Source organism: Oreochromis niloticus, linkage group LG8, assembly GCF_001858045.2.
Source record: "Oreochromis niloticus isolate F11D_XX linkage group LG8, O_niloticus_UMD_NMBU, whole genome shotgun sequence".
NCBI lineage: Eukaryota > Metazoa > Chordata > Actinopteri > Cichliformes > Cichlidae > Oreochromis > Oreochromis niloticus.
The window spans coordinates 5,908,231-5,929,699 of record NC_031973.2 but is presented as its reverse complement, the minus strand read 5'-3'; the positions used below and the strand labels follow the sequence as shown (position 1 = coordinate 5,929,699).

Here is a 21,469-nt window from a genome sequence, read left to right as displayed (position 1 = left end):
GCAGCAACCAGCTGGTCAACCTGTGGACGACTTGTTGGTTGCCGCTACTGCTTGCAATAGATTTCTACCAACGAAAAATTCAATGCAATTACCATGCAACCATTGATTTTTTTGGCTTTGTATTCAAAGTCAGATATCATCATGATCTTTGAATACTTAAAACATATGCAAGCATTTTATTTTAATATAAACCTTTTCTTTTGCTTTTTACATTTCTACAACTGAGAAGCTTTGTAAAATAGCTCTACAGTATATCTCAGAGTGGACTAGTGTATAAAAAACATATGCCTGGGGTAGGCTGGCTTTCAGCTCTGATTGTGAGAAATCCGGTTTTGTCTGTCAGTCTTTTATGGCAGACAGCTCTACATGCGACCTGTGAACCATGCTGTGGTGAATGAATACAATCAGAGACCAAAGTACGTTAAAATGGGACACAAAGAAAGCTAATTGATATAAGCCATTATATGGTGCCTGTATTGTATTCTTAAGCTTTCACTCTTCAGCAACAAAATGGACTTTAAAAACTAACATTTTTTAAAATGCAGCACACACCTGCAGAGTCTGATGAATGTGAAATCACCCACAATCATTTTTTTTTCTTTGTAAGCCTGAACACTGGTGGCTCCTGAGGTCATATAATGGTAGCGCTATATGTGTGCTATAAATGCCACCTTACATGATGTCCTGCTCTGCAAAACGACCGAGGTCGTTGCAAAGAATCTCTCATCTTATTTCCCTATAATTCAGCAAAGCATCTTTATATGCGTCCAGGCTTTAAATGGCAACAACTCCCAGTTACTTTACATTGGTGACCATCGGCCCATTAACTGTTCTCACCATAAAAAGCCAATTTAGATTTATGTCACTTAAAAGCAAACATCTGGTGTAAGCTCAAGAAACTACAAGTGTCTTTATTCCCATCTGTCCATTTTGTATCAGTGGTATGCAAGTAATGTATGTGAACTTCACCACTGTGCTGGTGCGTGTCCTTTGGAAAAAAAAAAAAAAAGGATCTCAGTAGCTGTTTAGTGTTTAGTGGTAATTGAGTGGCTAAGTGGCTGAGTACATCCTGCCAAATCAGCAAAAGTACAGGAAAGAGGTCTGGCTCCAGGGGCCAGTGGCTATAATTCCCCCCTTCTACTTATTAAATATTAAACATCCATCCATATTATTGTCAACTGAAGGCAAAAAATGTGGCCAAATTACAGGAACAGATGAAAGCTCAGGGAGCCGGTTTTACACTGATAGAGTCCATCATTCCACTATCAAAGATCTAAAAGCCCTCCGCACTCAGTAATCTAAACCTATTTTTAAAAAACAAACAAACAAACAAGGTAAACTGTAAATTTCTGGGACAAAAGCCATAACTATTATTCAATTAGCCAGTGCACCGCTCATTGCTATGTTCTTGCACAGCTCTGGAGCACTTTCGGTGCTGCTTCTATTTTTAGATCACCATGGTCCTCAAATGTGCTCAAAGAGAAATGCCAACAGTCTCAAAGTTACCCAACTTTAGTGTTATCACAGCTGATAAGACCATATTCTCAGAGTGTGCATGTACTGTAAGTGAAATCTAATAGATGATCTGGGAGAATTTCTGGGAATGTTGGCCCATTTCCATGCCTAGTTTTGTCTTCTCACCTCTCTGTTTCTTTGATTTTGTCTTTCCCTTCCTTTTACTTCTGTCCTCAATACTATATTTTTTGTTTGTATTATCAATAAGTTTCCAAAAATATATAGCATAATTCTTTTAGGAGAATTATGACTGCATGGTCAATAGTAACCATAGGCATGAAAATATGTGCACATCAGCATGCACATATCAGAAATTTTGGTGAAAATGATAAAATGCAGTGTAAATTGGAGACGAACTGGTAAAATAACCAATGTGACCCTGGCCCTGAGCACAGTTTGTATGAAGACTGATTAGGTAACCATTCACATACATATGACCTCATTGCTAAGGTCAATAAGGAAGATCTGTAATCACTCATCTGCTTGCATTGCTAGGTGTTTGGCTGCTTTCCTGTTCTTAACATGACTACCTCTTTCCCATGCTGTCAATCTCTATACTGACATCATTACTGCAGTCCCATCTTGTCCTTGGCCTCCTTCCTTGAGCCAATCAGGCTCCGCTTCACGTGGTTTAAATCTCTGCTCTCTGTCATTCTTCCTTTCAGACTCTCATTCGTGCAACTCGCCTCCTCCCCATCTCCACCTCAGATGGAGCTCTATTCAAGCCTCAGTCTTCATCTTCACCTCCACCAGTGTCTGCACTCCGGGGGGTCCTGTCTTAAATCCGATCACTGCTGGGATTCTGTTCTGCTACCTCAATAAAATCATGTCCAATTATTCCAAATGATCTCTCCTTATTGAAATGAATTGAGTGACATCCCATTCTTAATCCAAAGGGTTTAATATGATGTCAGCCCACCCTCTGCAGCTATTTGCAAAGGGTATTTGCTTTGTAGCTAACAGTTTCAAGTCTTATGGGAAGGCTTTCCATAAGACTTGGAGTGTGTTCCAGAAGTGCATTTGTGAGGTCAGACAATGATGTTGGATGAGAAGGCCCAGCTTGCCCTAGTCTCTGCTTCAATCCATCCCAAAGGTGTTCTCTTGGGTTGAGGTCAGGACTCTGTGCAGGCCAGTTAAGTTCTTCCACACCAGACTCACTCATCCATGTCTTTATGGACTTTGCTTTGTTGCACTGGTGTGCAGTCATGTTGGAACAGGAAGGGGGCCGTCCTCAAACTGTTCCCACAAAGTTGGGAGCATGAAATTGTCCAAGGTGTCTTAGCATGCTGAAGCAATAAGAGTGCTTTTCACTGGAACTAAGGTGCTGAGCACAACTCCTGCACCATAATCCCCCTGCCATCATGCTTTACACTTAGCACAATATAGTTAGACAATTACTGTTCTCATGGCAACCACCTGACCGGACCATCGGATGACAGAGAAGTCTGGCATCTACACTGCTCTAAAGTCCGGTCGTGGCGTGCTTTACACACCTTTGACACTTTGCAGTCCACATGAAGTTCTGAGGTCTGTGGTGACTGGCACTGGAGAAAGTTGGACATTATACATAATTTCATGTGGGCTACTATTTCATAGCTGAGTTGCTATCATTCCCAATCACTTCCACTTTGTTATAATACCACTAACTATTGATTGTGGAATAGCTGGTAGTAATTTCACGACTGAACTTGTTGCATAGGTGGCATCCTATCACAGTACCTTGCTGGCTGAGCTCCTGAGAGAGGCCCATTCATGTCTGTGGAAGCGGTGTCCATGCCCAGGTGCTGAGTTTTACACATAACCTGTATTTAACTCCTGTACTGAGGTAGAAAGAAAAATCGCATCTTCTATGCGATATGGAAGAATTATATCACGGTTATAACATTAACTGCTTATTTTATATTTCATGTAAACTGTATCTACTCATGACACCAGGAGCATGTATCATTTCTGTTCCCTTATAGTTTGTAGACATTGGTTTTTTTTTTATTTAATTTGTTTGTTTCTTATGAATATCACATGAAAATGAATGAAATCCAGTCGCTGAGTGTGCTCGTGTGTGCATCAATAAGACTGCTGATCTATATTCATGTAGTGCATCATTTATGTCCACCTACTGACTCTGAAATTATGCATGTAAAGGTCACTTGGATAATTCCTTAGATTCCTGAAAACAAGAGATTAAATACCAAAAAATATTGATTCTATTGAAAATATTTAACATTGAATATGTTGTAAAATCATCTTTAAAAGAGCATCTTCAATTATTTAATTTAATTTAATTTAATTTAAAAAAAAGAAAAAGAAAAAAGGACTGTAGCCTAAAAACAGACAAAATCTGTCACGACTTCGGGGCCTGCATGGTACAAACCCTGCTTTTCCAGATTAAAGTCCTCTGCTTAATAGATTGCACCATTATACTTTTTTGCTCTTTACATTTGTTATAAACTCATTTTAAGTAAAGATCCAGCTTATATCCGTGCCCTTCTCTGTCCCAGCAGTTACCAGGTAGACTTCTCTAGATGGCCTCTTTTTGATGCAGAGTTCTGACAGATCTGGGAAAAAGCATTTTCTTACTTCTGCACATTAGACAAGGAACAATTTACAGAAAGATCTAAATTTAAACACGGCTCTGTCTGCTGGTGAATTTAAAAACAGGTGAGAGGTGCCGTGATGTTTCTTTTGTGAAGCCACTTAATGTTTTAATATTTTATGTTTGGAGTATTTTTTACAGTGTATTTGTTGTGATTTATATTTTATGTTTTATTTGTAGTATTTTTCAAATGTTTTGAGCTATCCAGCTATCTTGGCCAGCTTTTATGAAAGAAACAGTGGAATGTTATTTAGCAGTTATATACTCACCAGTCACTTTATTAGGTACACCTCACTCGTACTGGTGTGGACCCCCTTTGCCTTCAGAACTGCTTTGAGGCAAAGATTCAACAAGGTGTTGGAAACATTCCTCAGAGATTTTGTCCCATATTGACATGATAGCATCAGGCAGTTGCTGGCCATTCTCCTGTGACCTCTGGCTTTAGGACATTTCACCCACAGAACTACTCGTTGGATATTTGCATCGGGGGAAATGTCAGTAGATCAGAAGTTCCTGAAATACCATGCCATTTTCACTAACTTTTGTCCCCATTTTGATGCTCAGGTTGAACTTCAGCAGGTTGTCTTGACATGTCTGCATGCCTAAATGCATGTAGTGTCCAGCAAATTCAAGTTTTTTTAGATGATTTCTTACATATAACTTATGTAAATGGTGCATTAAATGTAAATGAGTTAAAGGTAGAGCCTGACTGATTTATTCACAGACTGGTATTAATGGGTGATTATTAGTTACATGGAGATGTAGCCATAACTGCATCTATAATGACAATAAATGAAAATGAAAACAATAAAAAAGAGATAGGAGAAACACCCTTCAACCATTCTGGATAAATGAACAAATAACTAAACAAATTTCAGGGAAATCCGTGTAAGTTTCATGCGTCTGAAAGAAAAAAATATCAGCAGATAAACAAAATGATGGAATTTGAAATGACCAAACATCTCTACGTGTATCAGTCTTAAGCAATCCTAATCAGCTGGGCTTTGCTTAGAGGATCATTTTGGATTACAATGGAGAGCAGTACATGTTGGCTTACATCTGTTTCTAATAAAGCGCTGCCTATATTCAGCACCAATATTGAAATTGGATGGAGAAGCAAACAGAAAGCGCTGTGCTGATTCACTTTTCATTATTCGTTCTTATCATTAAGAATTTCGATTTTTTGGAAGATTTACCAGATTTCTACAACTTTAAGGCTCTAAAAATGTTTTAAAAACTTAATGTTATTATTATGTTATTATTCAATAGCTATACCCTTTTCCACTATCATGTAATTATTTCCACTTTCTTTCTTTTATTATCTTTTTCGCCCTTTGGGACCTTTAGGTGGGTGAGTCTGTTCGATTGAAGTGTCTGCATATATAAGTACTTTCTTGTGGATGCTATACTATCTCCTAAATCCAGTTTCTTTCACAGGACACACTGTCTTTATCTAGACCCCTTCCAAGGGCCTCAGCTAATCTGAGCATCTTAAAAATCTTATGTGACATCTCCTACACTTTGTCTCCTTGCACGATCACAAAATTAAACAGCTTCACTGCCATTACAGACAATTTTGCTAATGCTCTCCAGATGAGCAGCAAAAGATTAGAGAGCGCGAGAGAGAAAGCTACAAGGAAGAAAGCAGCTGTAAAAAGAAAACCAGAGACACAATCTTCCATTTATGTCCAACACTAACATTGTCTAACTGCTCCTCACTATCGCTATTACACGGTACAGTAAAGAGTCTCAGTAAATCTAATGCCAGCTGCATTCTCACAGAGGCAAAGTAAATACCACGAAATAATTGCACCATTTATTTGCCATGTCAACAAACACAGGGCAACACATTGCATTGTGGGAACCTGGCAACTGTTCTCTTTGCTCTGGGCTTGTTGTGTGACTGAATAAATATGATAAGAAAAGGTACAAACGAGAAGCGCTGAATATTTTTATGTGATGCAATATTTAAAAGGTTGAACAGATATGATGCTAAAATAGACAAATTAATACATGATCTGTATTCATTATCATTATCATGTGGAGAAATGTCTGTACATTTACACAGTAGTGGCTGAATCATGATTTACTGTTCCAAGGCTACAACATGGGAGGTATACAGTTAAGGCTTGTACTGATATCGGTGTTTTTTCAGCTCATTGTTTAGTTTTAAAGCCTTGTCATCTGTGTTCAGCTCCTCCCCAAATAGGCGTGGCTTCTCCAGGCTCAGGCTGGCACACCTGTGTCTCATTATCATTTATCCTCAGCATTTAACTCCGGCTCACCTGTTTCCTCATTAGAGTTGCTCAGACTGTTTGTGTCTTGCTACCTTTTCTAAAGATATAAACATGTCCTCTGTCAGTGCGCCCCAGGGTGGCTGTGGCTACAATGTAGCTTGCCATCACCAGTGTGTGAATGTGTGTGTGAATGGGTGGATGACTGGTTGTGTAAAGCGCTTTGGGGTCCTTAGGGACTAGTAAAAAGCGCTATACAAATACAGGCCATTCACCATAGCTAAACCTACCTTGTTCTGCCTCGCCAGCATGTATGTGCCATTTGTTGTTCACCTACAGCTCCAAAAAATAAAGAATAACTTGTTAATCTAAGCCTTGAAGCCTCGAGTTCCTAAGATGGAAAACAATTAATTAATTCAAGACTGGACAAAATGAAAATTGCAAACCTTTACAAACCTCTGTAATTCTGAGCCACAGCCAGTCTACCTCCTGTAGAGTGCGTGATTGACTAATTGGGAGGTTCATGGCTTAATCCCTGGCTCCTCCAACTTGCATGTCGAAAGCCAATATACTGAACTCTGAGTTGCATCTGTGTGAGTGTGTGAACATTGGGTTAAAAGTGCTCCGGCATAGAAAACAGCATGTATGAATTGATGAACAAGTGTGTATAAATGAGGCTTGTAGTGAGAAAGTGCTCTGTAAGTACCAATCCATGTAATACTCACCTTGTGTTTCAATAAACCTGTTGAACCTTTAGCTTAACCTTTTTTGCTAACAAAAAATGTTGGACCCACATTGTACCATAAAAGCAGCTGGGTCCAAAGTTAGTGCCACTTCGACAGCCACATTGTTAGTGGCTACCGCAGGGATTGCTACAAGAAATGTACCACTGATTAGTAGTCAGTGGATTTACTGCTATTTTCTTCCCACAGAAATTACTTCAACTTCTAATAATCAGTGTTAAAATCTGCTGACGTTTTGCAGGTCATTCAAGCCATTCTGAAGCAAATAACTATTCTCTCAATGAGTTGAGTTTATGAGTTGACAAAACAAGTGCCAAAAGTAAATGATGGTCTGATTATGTCAATATTGTGTTTAGAGCATGCCCCATTGCACCTAAGTTACAAAAAAATCCAAGGTTAAGCACATACTGCTGGTTTCACCAGAGGTTTTTATTTGGCTATAAGTTTTTGGCCTGTAACTTCTTATTATAGCACAACCTCTGCCTGTCACATATACTGTATGTCTAAGCAACTCTGAGGTGATTAAAAATGAATCATTTCCAGCAGTGTGAAGAGGCTAAACCTCAGTATGATCTCAGTAAAAAACTGTTTTAGAACATGCTGGCAAAGAAATGCAGCTTAATCGAAGCCAACTGAAAAATTAACATCTTTATTGAAATGCTGATGAATGTGGGGTCTTCTTATAATAAATGAATGAATATAGATATTTGCATAATTGCATGTTTTTTTCTCTACTGCTTCTTCATGCGTTAATTATACAACATTTTACAACTTGTCCCTCTTTGACACATACACATGAAACTGTATGTGTGAAGCTCCATGCCAGGAGCTGGTGTGCCCAGTGATTAATATACTGGATGTTTGCGCTCAAAGACAATTCAAAATGTGGACAAGAGGAGCCATAAAATGAAGTTTAAATCACCCACTCTCATTCTCATTCCCCACGCTCAGAATTAACTTTTTTTCTTTTGACATTTCAGTAATAACATTATAAAATAAAACATTTACTTTCCAGAAGTATTCTATGAGAATTCAAACCAGTTTGCGCTAATGAAGCTTTTGCACATCAGTAACGGATCAGGAAACTGTGTGATTGTCTTTGAGGGTCTTTCATTGTAAGGAATTTTGTATATATATAGGATGTTACTGTTCATAAATAGTCACCAGTAGCCTACAGTGTACTTCCACAAGATAAGCTGTTGCAGTTAACTGTGTGCAGCAATGCAATGTGAAGGCTACAAAATGTAGGACACAGGAGCCATAAAAAGTCCAAAAGGAAACCCAAAATCCAAAACCATGGATGAAAAAAAGCAAGACTTTCTCATGGATTTACACTGAACTTAGAAAGTTCATACAGACTCCAAGTCCTCACAGATAACAAATGGGAAATAGGACACAGGTGAAGGCAGAACACAGGAGGAAAAAAGTAATTACAGGTCACCCTGACCCTTCAAATTAAAACAGGAAAAGGACACAAAACCAACACTAAGACATTTAGAATAAAACTAAACAAGAAGTCAGAACAAGGATGCAGAAGACACAAGCACAAGAAGGCAAGAGCTGAAATACAACAATATTACAAAAAACCAGAGCAAATCACTTGGATGACGTGAACCCAAAATATGAATCACATTTCAAAAACAAAATAGCAATGAAATCCAAACAGGAGCCAAAACACCCAAAGAAACGCAAAAATACAAGAAGAACTGAACTAAAACAAGAATTCAAATCTCACAAGAATAAACACGAATGCAGGAATCAAAAGTGATACTGAACCCTGACAATGACAGCAGTGGTCTTATCAGCCAGAATGACTGCAAACACCTGTGCAGACATGCACGGCCTGAGATAACGAAATTATCAGCTGCGACCGAGTCCTGTACTGTTTTCAGCATTTGTCTGCACGTGTTTGTGTGTCTGTGTGTTTCTGGATGTGAATGTGTGGAAACAATGCCAGAAGATCATGTCTGCGTAAACGTCCGTGGACAGATTTTATCAACTTGATAATGTCAAAAACAGACGCAGTAATGGCAGGCTGAGTTTGAATAAGAGTATGATCTGCAGCCATGACTGCTGAGGAGCAGTGGCACTGTCACATCTTCTTTTCCATTTTTAATGCTTTTGTAACCCTCCATGTGATATATCTTTATCTAATATGTACTAGCTGCAATAACATGCACTACTCATCGGCTGAGTTGTGGTTTTTCCCAGAAAAAAAACGCCTCTTAAACACCTGCTGTTTTTGATTGCTCTGAAATGTCTACAGTTTGTGATTTATTGTGCTAAATGATTATAAAAGTTAAGTGTTTTTTGCATTACGACCACTTGTGTTTACAAGAGGTGCTGCTGCTAGTGGGGTTGACTCATTCTAGCTGAATGAATGAGTGGTTAGAGCTCAGTATGTCATGGGTGACTGCACTCTGCACAAGACTTCTCAGTCACCAGACAGCCACTATTAGTGCACTGCCTAAGCCCTTAAGGGATGTTCCAACCCTCATCAGGCAGTAATGAAAAGGGGTGGAATGGGAGGTATACAGGGTGATGTCTTTGCTCCGGGTCTGTTCACTATTAATAAAATATAGTCAGAGATCTGCCTCAAATCACAGGTATGCAAAAGCATCTGATTACACAGGCACAGTGATGAGAAAAATTTTGCCCCCTTCCTGATTTTGTAGTGTTTTGCATATTTATCACACCTAAATGTTTCAGATTATCAAACACATTTTAATATTAGACAAAGATAACATAAGTAAATACACAATGCAGTTTTTAAATGATGATTTCATTGATTAAGGGTTTAAGTCATAAATTAACTGTGAATAGCATTTTTTTGGAAAGTTGAGTTCAGTTTCATTAAATACACTCAGGCCTGATTACTGGCAGACATTTTGAATTAAGAAATCACTTAAATGTAACCTGTCTGACAAAGTGAAGCACGCTAAAAGATCTCAAAAAGCAATACATCATGCCACCATCTGAAGAAACACCTGAGAACCAAAGTCACTCAACTCGATCAGCCTGGAAAGGGTTACAAAGCCATTTTTAAGGCTTTGGGACTCCAGTGAACTACAGTGAGAGCCATTTCACACAAACAGAGAAAACTTGGAACAGTGGTGAAGCTTCCCAAGAATGACCAGCTTTCCAAAATTACTCAGAGCACATGGAAAACTTTAAAGGAGGTGCTAAAAGAACCCAGAAAAACATTAACATTAAATAACTGAAGACTTCACATGTCTCAGTTAAGGTCAGAGCTCATGATTCAAGAAAGAAACTGGGCAAAAATGGCATCCATTTGAGCGTTCCAAGGAGAAGACTGCTGCTGACCAAAAAGAACAAAAGCTTGTCTCACATTTGCCAAAAAAACCCATCTTGATAACCTCTGTACTGACGACACAAAAGCTGAACTTGTTGGAAGGTTTGAATCCCGTTACATCTGGCATAACTAACACATTGATGTGGTAAATGGAACCATGAATTCTGCATTTAACCAAAACAATCATATGACCCCCTATGAGCAAGCACTTTGGCGACAGTGGAAAGGAAAAACTCCCTTTTAACAGGAAGAAACCTCCGACAGAACCAGGCTCAGGGAGGGGCGGGGCCATCTGCTGCCAGTTGTGGTGAGAGAAGGAAGACAGGATAAAAGACATGCTGTGGGAGAGAGACAGAGATTTATAACAAGTATGATTCAATGCAGAGAGGCCTGTGAACACATGAGTGAGAAAGGTGACTGAAGAAGAAATACTCAGTGTGTCATGGGAATCTCCCAGTAGCCTACGCCTATTGAGCATAACTAAGGGAGGATTCAGGGTCACCTGATCGAGCCCTAACTATATTCTTTAGCAAAAAGGAAAGTTTGAAGCCTAATTTTAAAAGTAGAGATAGTGTCTGTGTCCTGAATCCAAACTGGAAGCTGGTTCCATAGAACAGGGGCCTTGAAAACTGAAGTAAGCCTGCAGTGTGAGAGCAAGTTGCTCTAATTTGGCGATATGGTACTATAAGGTCATTAAGATAAGATGGGGCCGGATTATTTTAGACCTTGTATGTGAGGAGCAGGATTTTGAATTCAATTCTATATTGGGAAGTCGATGTAGTGGATTCTTGGATTCTGCAGCAGGACAATGACCCAAAACACACCAAACACACCAGCACCTCCACCTCTGCATGGCTTAAGAAAAACAAAATGAAGACTTGAGTAGACTGGAGTGGCCAAGTAAAAGTCCTGACCTGAATCCAATTGATTACTGTGGCATGACCATTAACATGGTTCATGCTTCAATGTGGCAGAATAAAAATAATTCTGCAAAGAACAGTGGGTCCAAATTCCTCCACAGTGCTGTAAAAGACTAATTGTCAGTTATCACAAACGCTTGATAGCAGCTGTTACTGGTGACCCAACCAGTTATCAGGTTTAGAAAACTGGAAATAAACAAAATAAGATCCATATAAATAACAGATAGGAGTAAGCAAGAAGTCAAATGAGCCTTTCTTTAAAACCCAAACAGGAGAGCCTCATCCTGCTTCTTTCTCGCAAAATCGATATGACTCCACATAAAAATTGCTCTGCGAGTATAATGTTGTTATCACCAGCTATCAAAAATTTATTCCACAATGTAATAAAGTGGAAACATAGTTTAATTTAACAGCAATAATGTATAAAAGCTGCTTCCTCACTCAAATCTGTGCTTTTTGCTTTATTTTAAACAAACTCTTAATTTAATCTAAAGTCTGGGCCAGACTCTAAGATTACATTTAAGCTTTGATAAGAAGCCAACTTCAGTGGCTCAGTGGAGGACGCTGCCACTGTGTGCTATTTGCTAATTAAAATCTGATGTTTGTTAATGAAAGGTATACACCAGGTAGGGGTTTGTTATTGATTAGCTTTGAGTCACAGACTAATGAGCATCACACAGTACGCCTCTGTGTTTCAGGTCGCACACCGTGATAAAAAGAGTAAGAGAAAGCACAAAGGGGACAAGAAAGTAGATAACCGCTGTTTTAGTTTTGTTTAATTTGCTTGTTTTATATCTAATTTTAACTCATTGTCACCTCTGCTTCTTTCTCTGTAGCCCTGAGGCGGGAATATGTTGGGTCAGATGCTAAGCAGTGGCCCCCTAATTGCTTCTTCCCACCTTTGTTTCCTTTGCCGTGAAGGATTTGCAGTAAAGGCTCTAGTGATGATGGAATGACTTGGACAGAGAAATCTGTCTTCTGAGTATAACAAAATAACAACAGTGAAGGGAATTTTGGTTCCCTACTATAACCTCAGGTTACTTAATAACATTATAATTTAATAATGTTAAGTAACGCTTATAGCTGAAGCTTTTATCTTGTCATGTGCTGCTTTGTTTTTAAATAAACATGAGTCTTAATAAGTTAAAAGATGTCATTTTACGCTAAAGCCTTTTTGTTAGATATACAGTCGAGCAAAAAAGAACATTTTTTCCTTCCTTTTTGCAGTTTTGTGAAAAACTAAGTGCTCCTTCCATAGGAATTTAATATAATTAAAATATAATAATCAAATACATAAAAAGAAAAGTATTAAGGTGTTGCAAAAGTACAAAGTTTAGACCTCTTGAAATGCTGTGGTAGGACATTAAGAGAGCTCTGCAAAATAAAACCCTGCAAACCTCAATAAACTTAAGCAATGTTGTAAAGAAGAGTTTGCTACAATTCCTCCTCAATGATGTGCGAGACTGTTAAACTCATACAAAAAAATGTTATTTCAAGTTATTGCTGATAAAGGTGGTTTTACAAGCTCCTGAAACATGTGGTATAGTTAGTTTTTCACAGGACTGCAAAGAGTCTGTCATGGTACTGGGTCGTTTCAGACTCTGGAATTATATCTTTTGATTATTGTTGTTCATGGTTTTGTTTTTCTTCAGTTCTCAGTGATCCTTTTACTCCTCTCTTAGTGTTTATTTCAGCCTGTTTTCGTCTGTCGTCTCCGTGTGTTCTCTGGGCCGTCCTGTGTTTGTCATTTCTTGTCGAGTCAGCCTCGTCTCTGTGTTCGTTCATCTCCTGTGTCTCCCCAGTCTGTCGTGTCTCTTTGTCAAGTCCACGTCTCCATGCCTGTGTCCTGTTTCCTGTTTTACTTTGATAGTTCCTTGTCCTGTGTTCAGTGCATTCAGTTTTGCTTCCTCCCAGTCTCGTTATGTCAGATTAGTTCCAGCCGTGTTTCCCTCCTGTTTCCCATTCCCTCGTTACTCCTTTGTGTATTTAAGCCCTGTCCGTTGTCATGTCGTACAGCCTCTTTGCTGTGGGTTTCCTCTGTGCTCCTAGTAATTTCCTAGTCCTCTGTTTCCCAGTTTAGTTCCTTAGTTTCCTAGTTCCTTACTTTTTATTTCTAGTTCTTTGTTTGCTGCATAAATGCAGAATTATGTCCAGCAATGAAGCTGCCGCTTTCAGTTAACTTCCCACGTTTGAGTCCTGTTTGTATCCTACAGCCATGACAGAGCCTGGTGGAAACCCTCTTTCGCAGCTGTACTTATATAAACTAGGTTTTAAAATGTACCATAGAATACCAAATGAAACAATTGTGTGTTTTTAAAAAATTTGCTGTAATTTATACATCTTCTTCATTCTGTGTCCTTCACAGTGTAGTGGGAATCGTGGACATGTAGGTGAGCTTGGCGTCACATCACAGTGCAGCATATGGCAGCAGGAAAAGGTCAACTCTGTTTACATGTTTCAGTATCAGGTGCCAGATAATAGAGAGCACACGAGGACACATTTCAGGCAGTGTTTGATATGTTTTAATGAGACAGGTGGGCGCACGATCGGGTGTCAGCCAAGAGCTAGAGAGCATCAAAACTAAAAGGTGCATCTCCATCCAATTAACACATGAATAATCGATTCTGTCTTTTATCTTAGTAACTGACGAGTTGCTACAGAGGGTTAAGTACTGAGTAATTGACCCTAGCTGCATCTGAATGATAAATCAGCTATCTAATTATTATTATCTAAGTATTTTGCTGAGATCTGAGGTGTAAATTAGCTTTTCATTAGATTGCTAGCATAAAAAGCAACAGAGCCCTAGGACTCAACAACTGTAGTGCTGCATCAGACAGTGCAAGAGCATAAAAATGAGCCACATTTTTTTTTTTTTTATTCACATCCCTACATACTGCATACCAAATCCCCATTAAATGGTTTCTAACTATCAAGTTGGCTCTAGTTTTATTTCTCAGTGTTTATCCAAGCAGAATGAAGATGGCTAGAAACAACTTCAGTGCTGATGATGATGATGACACAGGGCTCACTGAACAGCCCTGTGTCATCATCATATAAAGCGTTGTCTCAGCAACAATAGTGACACATATGCAACATATCCACATGACTGGATGCAAGATAGTTGTAGACTCTGGGCCTGAAAGGAGAAGCCACCATGGTAGTCCCTTAAACCTGGATTGTTTCAAAAACCCAGCAGGGCATCAATCTTTTAGCTGCAAAAGAAATTTTTTAAAAATACTACTACTACTACTGCTACTACTACGTCTTTATTTAAGATCTCAGTGAGCAGATTCCTAATTAGTTTACTGTGGAAATTAAATGGCAAATGGACTGGTTCATAGTGCTTTTCTACTCTATTTGAGCACTTCAAACACTTTATATTTGCCTTTATATTTGCCTCTACACTGATTTCTACCATTTTTTGTAGAGTGCTTTCTTCACACAAATTCATACTCCAGTGAATGCTTTGGAGAGCAACTCATGGTTTAGTTGCCTTAATCTTGCCCTGGAAACTGGAGCAGCCAAATATCAAACCAACAACCTCACCCATCAATTGAAAGGCCGGATGCATCATGTATCAGGTCTTAATAGAGAAAACAGTGGTTGGAGACTGCTCTGCAACCAAAATGACTGCAACCTTGTGTACAGAGCTTGTAGTCTCCTTTTCATTAAAATGGTATCTTTTAAGTCGGGGACCAAATCTGAGGCTTTTTGAAGACATTCAAAAAGTCTGGAGAAATATCGCTCACTTTGAGACTTTAGCAAAGTACTGTACAGTCCATAAACACAACTGTTTTATAATTCAGATAATTGAAACATGTTGTGTGCAGGAAAACGCGACAGGTGACTCTAATCGTGTCGCACTATTTCACTGATGAGCAAATGGTGGTGGTGAGACAATCACATAAACACAAGTAATTCCAAGAGTAAATTATTTACACTTGAAAGCCTTTTATATTCTATTTCAATTATATTATACACACTGTCCATTTGTGGCCATCAGTAAGTCTAAACAAACAGTAACACTGCAGACAAAATTAGCACATAAAGTCACATAAAAAGAGTAACATCTTATTTATAACAGTTTATACTACAGTTTATGACCTTTTAATACCATGAGGAATGTCTCGTCCTGCTCTGACCTACCTGTAAACCTCTTTATGTTTACATTTCTTTATACTTTGTTTACTGAATTACTAAATATGTGTTAAAAACTGCCCATGTTTCTAACACCTACTTTAGCAGAAAGTAAATCTAATCTTAAAAGTTGAAGTGTTTGTTTCCCGAATCCAAACTGCGAGAGTGGCCTGATGAAGGCTCTGCCTCTCATTCTACTTTTAGAAACTCCATGAAGCACGAGTACGCCTGAAGTCTGAGAGAAAAGTGATCTTCAAAGAGAAAGCCATTGATTATAACAGATGTGCTTTATGTCATTTTTACCATTACAAGCTCCTCAAACAAGAGTGCTGTAACAACTTAATGGTTGTATTATATAACTGAATCATTCTAGCATTCATCAGCATCATCTAGTTCCCTTTTCTTATTGTATTTTTATAGTCATAGAACTGTATAATTGTACATAAATATACATATTATTGCATTCTTGTGTCTCATATAAATATTGCATTATTGTAGCACACTATATTTCTTTTTTATAGAACATAATTACTACAATAAAACACTGATGTTAAGGACTGGCCTGATAGATAGTACAGCGCATTGACAGCTAGATGTTCATTTTGCTGGTCTTGTTGCAGTACAGCATACAGACTCACTGAGTATATTCAATGGAAAATGACTCATCTCTTTTGACTGGTGAGGTCTTTTCTGGAAGTATTGGCTCTGACCACTGAGCATGCAATTCGTTTTAATGAGAAATCTTTGAATCTTGGGTAACGTGTGTATGTACTGTCTGTAAGGTGGGTTCCCAAGCAACAAATGGTCTTTTCAAGCCTTTATCTTAAGTGTGTGTAGAGTCACAGAGTCTCAGAGAGCTTTGGTTTCAAACTAAGTCACTGTCTAAGAAGCAAATAGAAAACCTGCAAATACTTCTCATAAATATAATTAGATTTATAAAATCAATAAAAATATGTGATCTATTGCTTTGTGTTCATGAGTGGCAATCAATCGAATGCATTAAGAAGACCAATAATCCGTAGTCCAAAAAAACCTCCTACAGTACATGCTCTATCTGCTCCACTGTATTGAATAAAGCCTGCCTGGGTTTCGCTTCATTGTGTCTACTTCAGCAGAGGAAAATAGACTCCAAACCTGGGCTCAATAACCAAATAAGGCCTGAGGCCAATCAGAGACATCAGTTTTCAATTTTGGCACAGCTGAGAAAAGTATTGATCAGCGAGGAGTTTCTTATCTAAACACTGAAAAAAAAGGATGTGCTTAGGACCAGATTTATGATGTTTACCACTAAATCAACATTAAAGTAATCAAGAAATGTAATATAGATAAAGACAACAAGCTTGACTCAGTTACACAAACCTCTTAAATAAATATGCATTGAATTTTTCCCATTTACCGAAATACCAATAAACTTTTATAGAAAAAACTGGACACTTTACTGGCCAAAAATTACATTTTCATTCTATGTTTGGTTGTTTGTGTAGAATTCATCAGTACTTATTGTGTTAGAATTCATTAGTACTTATTGTGTTAGTAATTTTTTCCAAATTGCACAAAAGCCTTCAGACTGTTTGGTGACCACCTGGCAAGCATCAGTCTCCAGGGAAAAATATAAGTATCCCTGCACAGGACGCCATTGGTTGCTCACAGCCGTTGTATAGTTGATTGCTAAAGCCCCAGTCATGCAGGCCTAGAGACCAGTCAGTGATCCCCTGAAAACCAGTGGTCACTAGGGGAAAAATTCATGTTCTCTTTGTGATTGCTATGATTGCTAACAGGTTGCCACAGTTGCTACTACTCACTAAAACTCGCTACTGAAACTGTGAAGAATGCAATGCAAACTAGGATAACTAACCATTCACCTACAAGGTATGTAGATACTTAGTGTGTGAATACTGATAGGATAGTGCCATCTCAAATCATTTAAATCATTCATGTATTCAAAATGGCAAGTTTAAGAAGTGAAATACATGATTTGACACATCTGCATCAGTTAAATTGCAAAAATACTCTTAAGAAATATTTGGGTGATCAGTTGGTGTAAAATGTTCAACTGTACCGACATATGAAATAGGACACCGATGTTTCTGTACTGATGAGAATATTACCTTTATTTTTCTAAAAAAAGCTTTTTTTAATTTAACATACAAAATTAAATGCTGGTAGAAGCTAATCAAGAACTTTAAAAGCTTTTCCATGACCGAATTGTCCAAAAAGAAACGGCAAATCCATTCAGACATTCAATGTTCAAAACATTCACCAGTTTCCCCAGCCCATCCAATTATTAATGTCAAAATGAAAAATGTATACAACTATGTAATATACAAGAAAAGGCTGGCATTAAAATTAATAGAAAGAAGAGTATTAACTATTAGAGCACCAGTGTCCTCAGGCTAAGCAGAGTAATTGCCTTAGTTAAAATGATGTTTTTATCATCACTCATTTGTTGCTGATCAATTTTGCATTTCTTTTCCATGACACACTCGTTGTAGTGATTCTTATAATAAAATGCCCCATCTGGCTGTAACAAAAATGGTTGAGTAGAGGACTAATCAATGAACCTCAGTCCCAGGACACCTGGAGGAAACCTTAGCAAAGCTGCACAGTCAGGAGTCTGCATACAGTGATGGAAAACACTCGATCCTTTCATCCAACTTGCTTTATGTTATTAAAAAAAGGAGAGAAGAAATAAAAGAGCGACAACTGACAGCCCTTGTGTTGTGTTGACGGTGGGAGGATTAGAGACTGTGAGAAAACTCGAGAAGATGAGAAGAGACTGAGCGACCATCTGAATGAGGCCTTGCAGCGGGGCAGATTAGCTGCGTTTGTGGTGTTCACACAGATTTCATGAAGCTAATATCAAAGCAGCAGCTGGAGGAAAAGGCCAGGCGGAGACACATGAGGACAGCGACAGAAAAGGGAATGAGCCTGCCATCAACTGATGTGTGTGTACGACTGTGTGTGTGTTTCCATGTATATTTTCATATACAGCTCTGCACTGTCCTGCCCTCTCCCTCTTTAACTTGAGAGGAAATTTTCTTGTGAAACTCAGCTGGCTAACTCTTCTGGGATAATATTTTATACAGCTACAAACTAAAACCTCGTGATGGGTTCAGAAGCCTTGTGATTGAGAACATCTTTAAAAATGCAAACCCCTTCAAAGAGCTTCACTCTGAATCCATATGAAGATACAGCTGGCTTTCTCTCAGACGTTTTTTTATTTTCTTGTGGAAAAATCCTTTTCTTCTGGCCTTGATGTAAGCCCTGGGTTTTGATTATTAGAGGCTCTTCCTATTCGAGCAAAAATTGTTGAAACGCATCGTTCTCTGAGAGGGGATTAGCATGTTTTGGTCTCATGTTCTCGTCATGTTTGCTGTTCTAATGTAGTATGTTATCCAAGAGTAAATTGTTTGATCATTTTCGGTGATATCTCTGTGCTGCATCTTAAACAATTCATCACAGTAGCAGATTTAATTTCCTGTATAGATGATAATCTTCCCCAAACTGATACAAAACTTGTAATAAAAATAAAAACAGTTCATTTTTTTTAATGTTATCTATTTTGAGGCTGTACCTTAGTGGAACAGCTTTAACTCCAAATCATATACAGGAGGTGTGGAAAAGTCTTGAGCCACTCCTGATTTCTTTATATTTTGTTTCCAAGGAGCCAGACGTTCTTGCATTTTTTTAAAGTGGTCTTAAGCAACACTTCTCCAGGTTTTCTGGAGGTCTTTCAATTTTTTTCCTCAGGCATTACGTCTTTTATGGTCCTTGTACCAGATCATTTTCAGAGGAATGTTTTTGTGTTTGTTCATTAAGCCACTTAACACTGACTTATGAATCATTCAAACATAAAAGAGAGACCTAGCTCAAGCGATGAGCCAGTGTTGTGTCTACACATAAAAGACAACTTAGCAACAGACCAGTGTTTCTTTAGGCACTTTGTTAGTAGCAGCAGATGAATAGCATCTGAAAGTAATGCGTTTAAGAAATAGGAAAAAATCCAGCAAAGGGCGGCTCAAGACAGCCAAAGCCCGACACAGGACCTGAGAGATGTGTCTCACCCTTCAGCGGATCCATCTACTGTTCACTGAAGCCTCATTAGAAATGATCTCAGTAGAAAGGTGGCTGTTAAGAAGCCATTCTCGTGGATGGGAAACAGGGAGAAAAGGCTGAGGTATGCCAAAGTGTACATGAACTGAACTGAAAATCAGTGGATGATCCAAATGTGAAATGTGTGGCTCAGTGAGTTTCTACAGCAATCTAAAACACAGTAGAGGCTCTATTATGGTTTAAGGCTGTATTTCAGCCAGCCTTGTTGGAGATCTTGTCAAAATTCCCTTCCCTCTCGTTTTCTTAAGGAAGCTTTGCCCACTATTGGTCCCTGTATGCAACTTTTACTGAATGTATCACTGTCATCGGGTTGTGTACCGCCAAGTATTTAAGCACGCTGTCGTGCAACCCATTATAAAGAAAAAGAATCTTGACCCTAGTGCTCTAACTAATTACAGACCGAGCTCCAAACCCCCCCATATCCAAAATTCCAGAAAAAGCAGTCGTAAAACAACTTCAGACCTTCCTTGATACTAACGGTATCAATGAAAAATTTCAGTCTGGCCTTAAACCTCGCCATAGCACTGAGACAGCATTACTTAGAAGATCATTAAAAACCCTAACTGTTGACTCGGGCCATTCAGTGGTTTTAGTTTTACTAGATCTGACTGCTGCCTTTGACACGGTCGACCACAACATTCTCATCTCAAGATTGGAACATGTCATTGGTCTTAAAGGCATAGTTTTATCTTGGATCTCGAAAAGCTTATTCATGCTTTTATCACTTTCAAATCGGACTACTGTAATTCCCTCTACTCGGGCCTCCCGTATTCTTTTCTTCACCAGCTCCAGTTAGTTCAAAACGCAGCTGCGCGTCTCTTAACTGGTACTAGAAATTATGCCCACATTACACCAGTTTTAGCCAACTTACATTGATACAATATTCAACAGGGAGCCAATTTCAAAATTCTCTTGCTTACCTTTAAAATTCTAAACAATTTGGCTTCCAGCTATCGATCTGAACTCGTCCATTTGTATAATCCTAATAGAGCACTAAGATCTTCCAATCAGATGCTCCTGATGCAACTGAGGTCTTGTCTGAAGTCCAGAGGTGATCTGGCCTTTGCTATAGTAGCACCCAGACTCTGGAATAACCTCCCTCCTTGTATTCGTTCCTCCGAGTCCATCCAGTCCTTTAAATTGAGTCTTAAAACTTATTTTAGTCCGGCTTTTGATTCAAACTAGTTGATAACTTCGTGGCTAGTTATGCTGTTTATCCATATTGTTTCTTGCCCTCCTTTTAACCGTTTTATTCTAACTGTCTTGGGCTATTGCATTGTCCGACTGTGAAGCACTTTGGTCAACTTTGTTGTATTATTATGTGCTATAGAAATAAATTTTGATTTGATTTGAAAATTGATGGAATTATGAACACAGACTTCCACTATGCACCACCTTTTCGAAAAGCACCATTTTTCCAGCATAACATTGATTCCACACACACACTGCCAACGTACCTGGGTAGGAAAACAGCGAAGCAGAACAAAAGGCAGCCAACATTGAAAAGCAGAGCTTTGAATGTCCTTCAAGGAGCCTGGAGGACTATTCCTGAAGACCACTTTGAAAAAAAATTACATGAAAGCTTGGAGAAGAAAGTTCAGTATAAAGGACGTCATGCTAAATGCAGACTTTCAAGCTCACTAGAATTATAAAAACTATGTTTTGCTTTCCTGTTTCAATCCATTGCTGCATCTATTTCCAATTTTCTTAGCAAAACATAAAGAAATGAGTGGCGGCTAAAGACTTTTGCAATGTACTGTAGTCTAGTAAGGACTGTTATTACCATCTCTGAAAGCAATCTGCGAGCACAAACAGTTCGTCCGATCATAAACGATTTGGAAAACACATTTGGAGAAGTGTGTTCTCTGGAGCTGCTTCAATTAGAACAAATGGAGCAGTAA

General features: G+C 38.6%; 1 long non-coding RNA gene across 2 annotated transcripts in view; it reads right to left on the bottom strand.

Annotated features, from left to right (window-relative positions):
- Positions 1–21,469, bottom strand: part of LOC102075756 (uncharacterized) — a 43,524-nt gene that overhangs the window by 13,866 nt on the left and 8,189 nt on the right. For both annotated transcript variants that reach the window (XR_003221264.1, XR_003221263.1), the window contains exons 2-4: positions 6,799–6,931; positions 6,633–6,675; positions 4,378–4,439 (exon numbers count right to left, since the gene is read on the bottom strand). This is a non-coding gene — a long non-coding RNA (uncharacterized LOC102075756). The remainder of the gene's footprint in view (positions 1–4,377; positions 4,440–6,632; positions 6,676–6,798; positions 6,932–21,469) is intronic.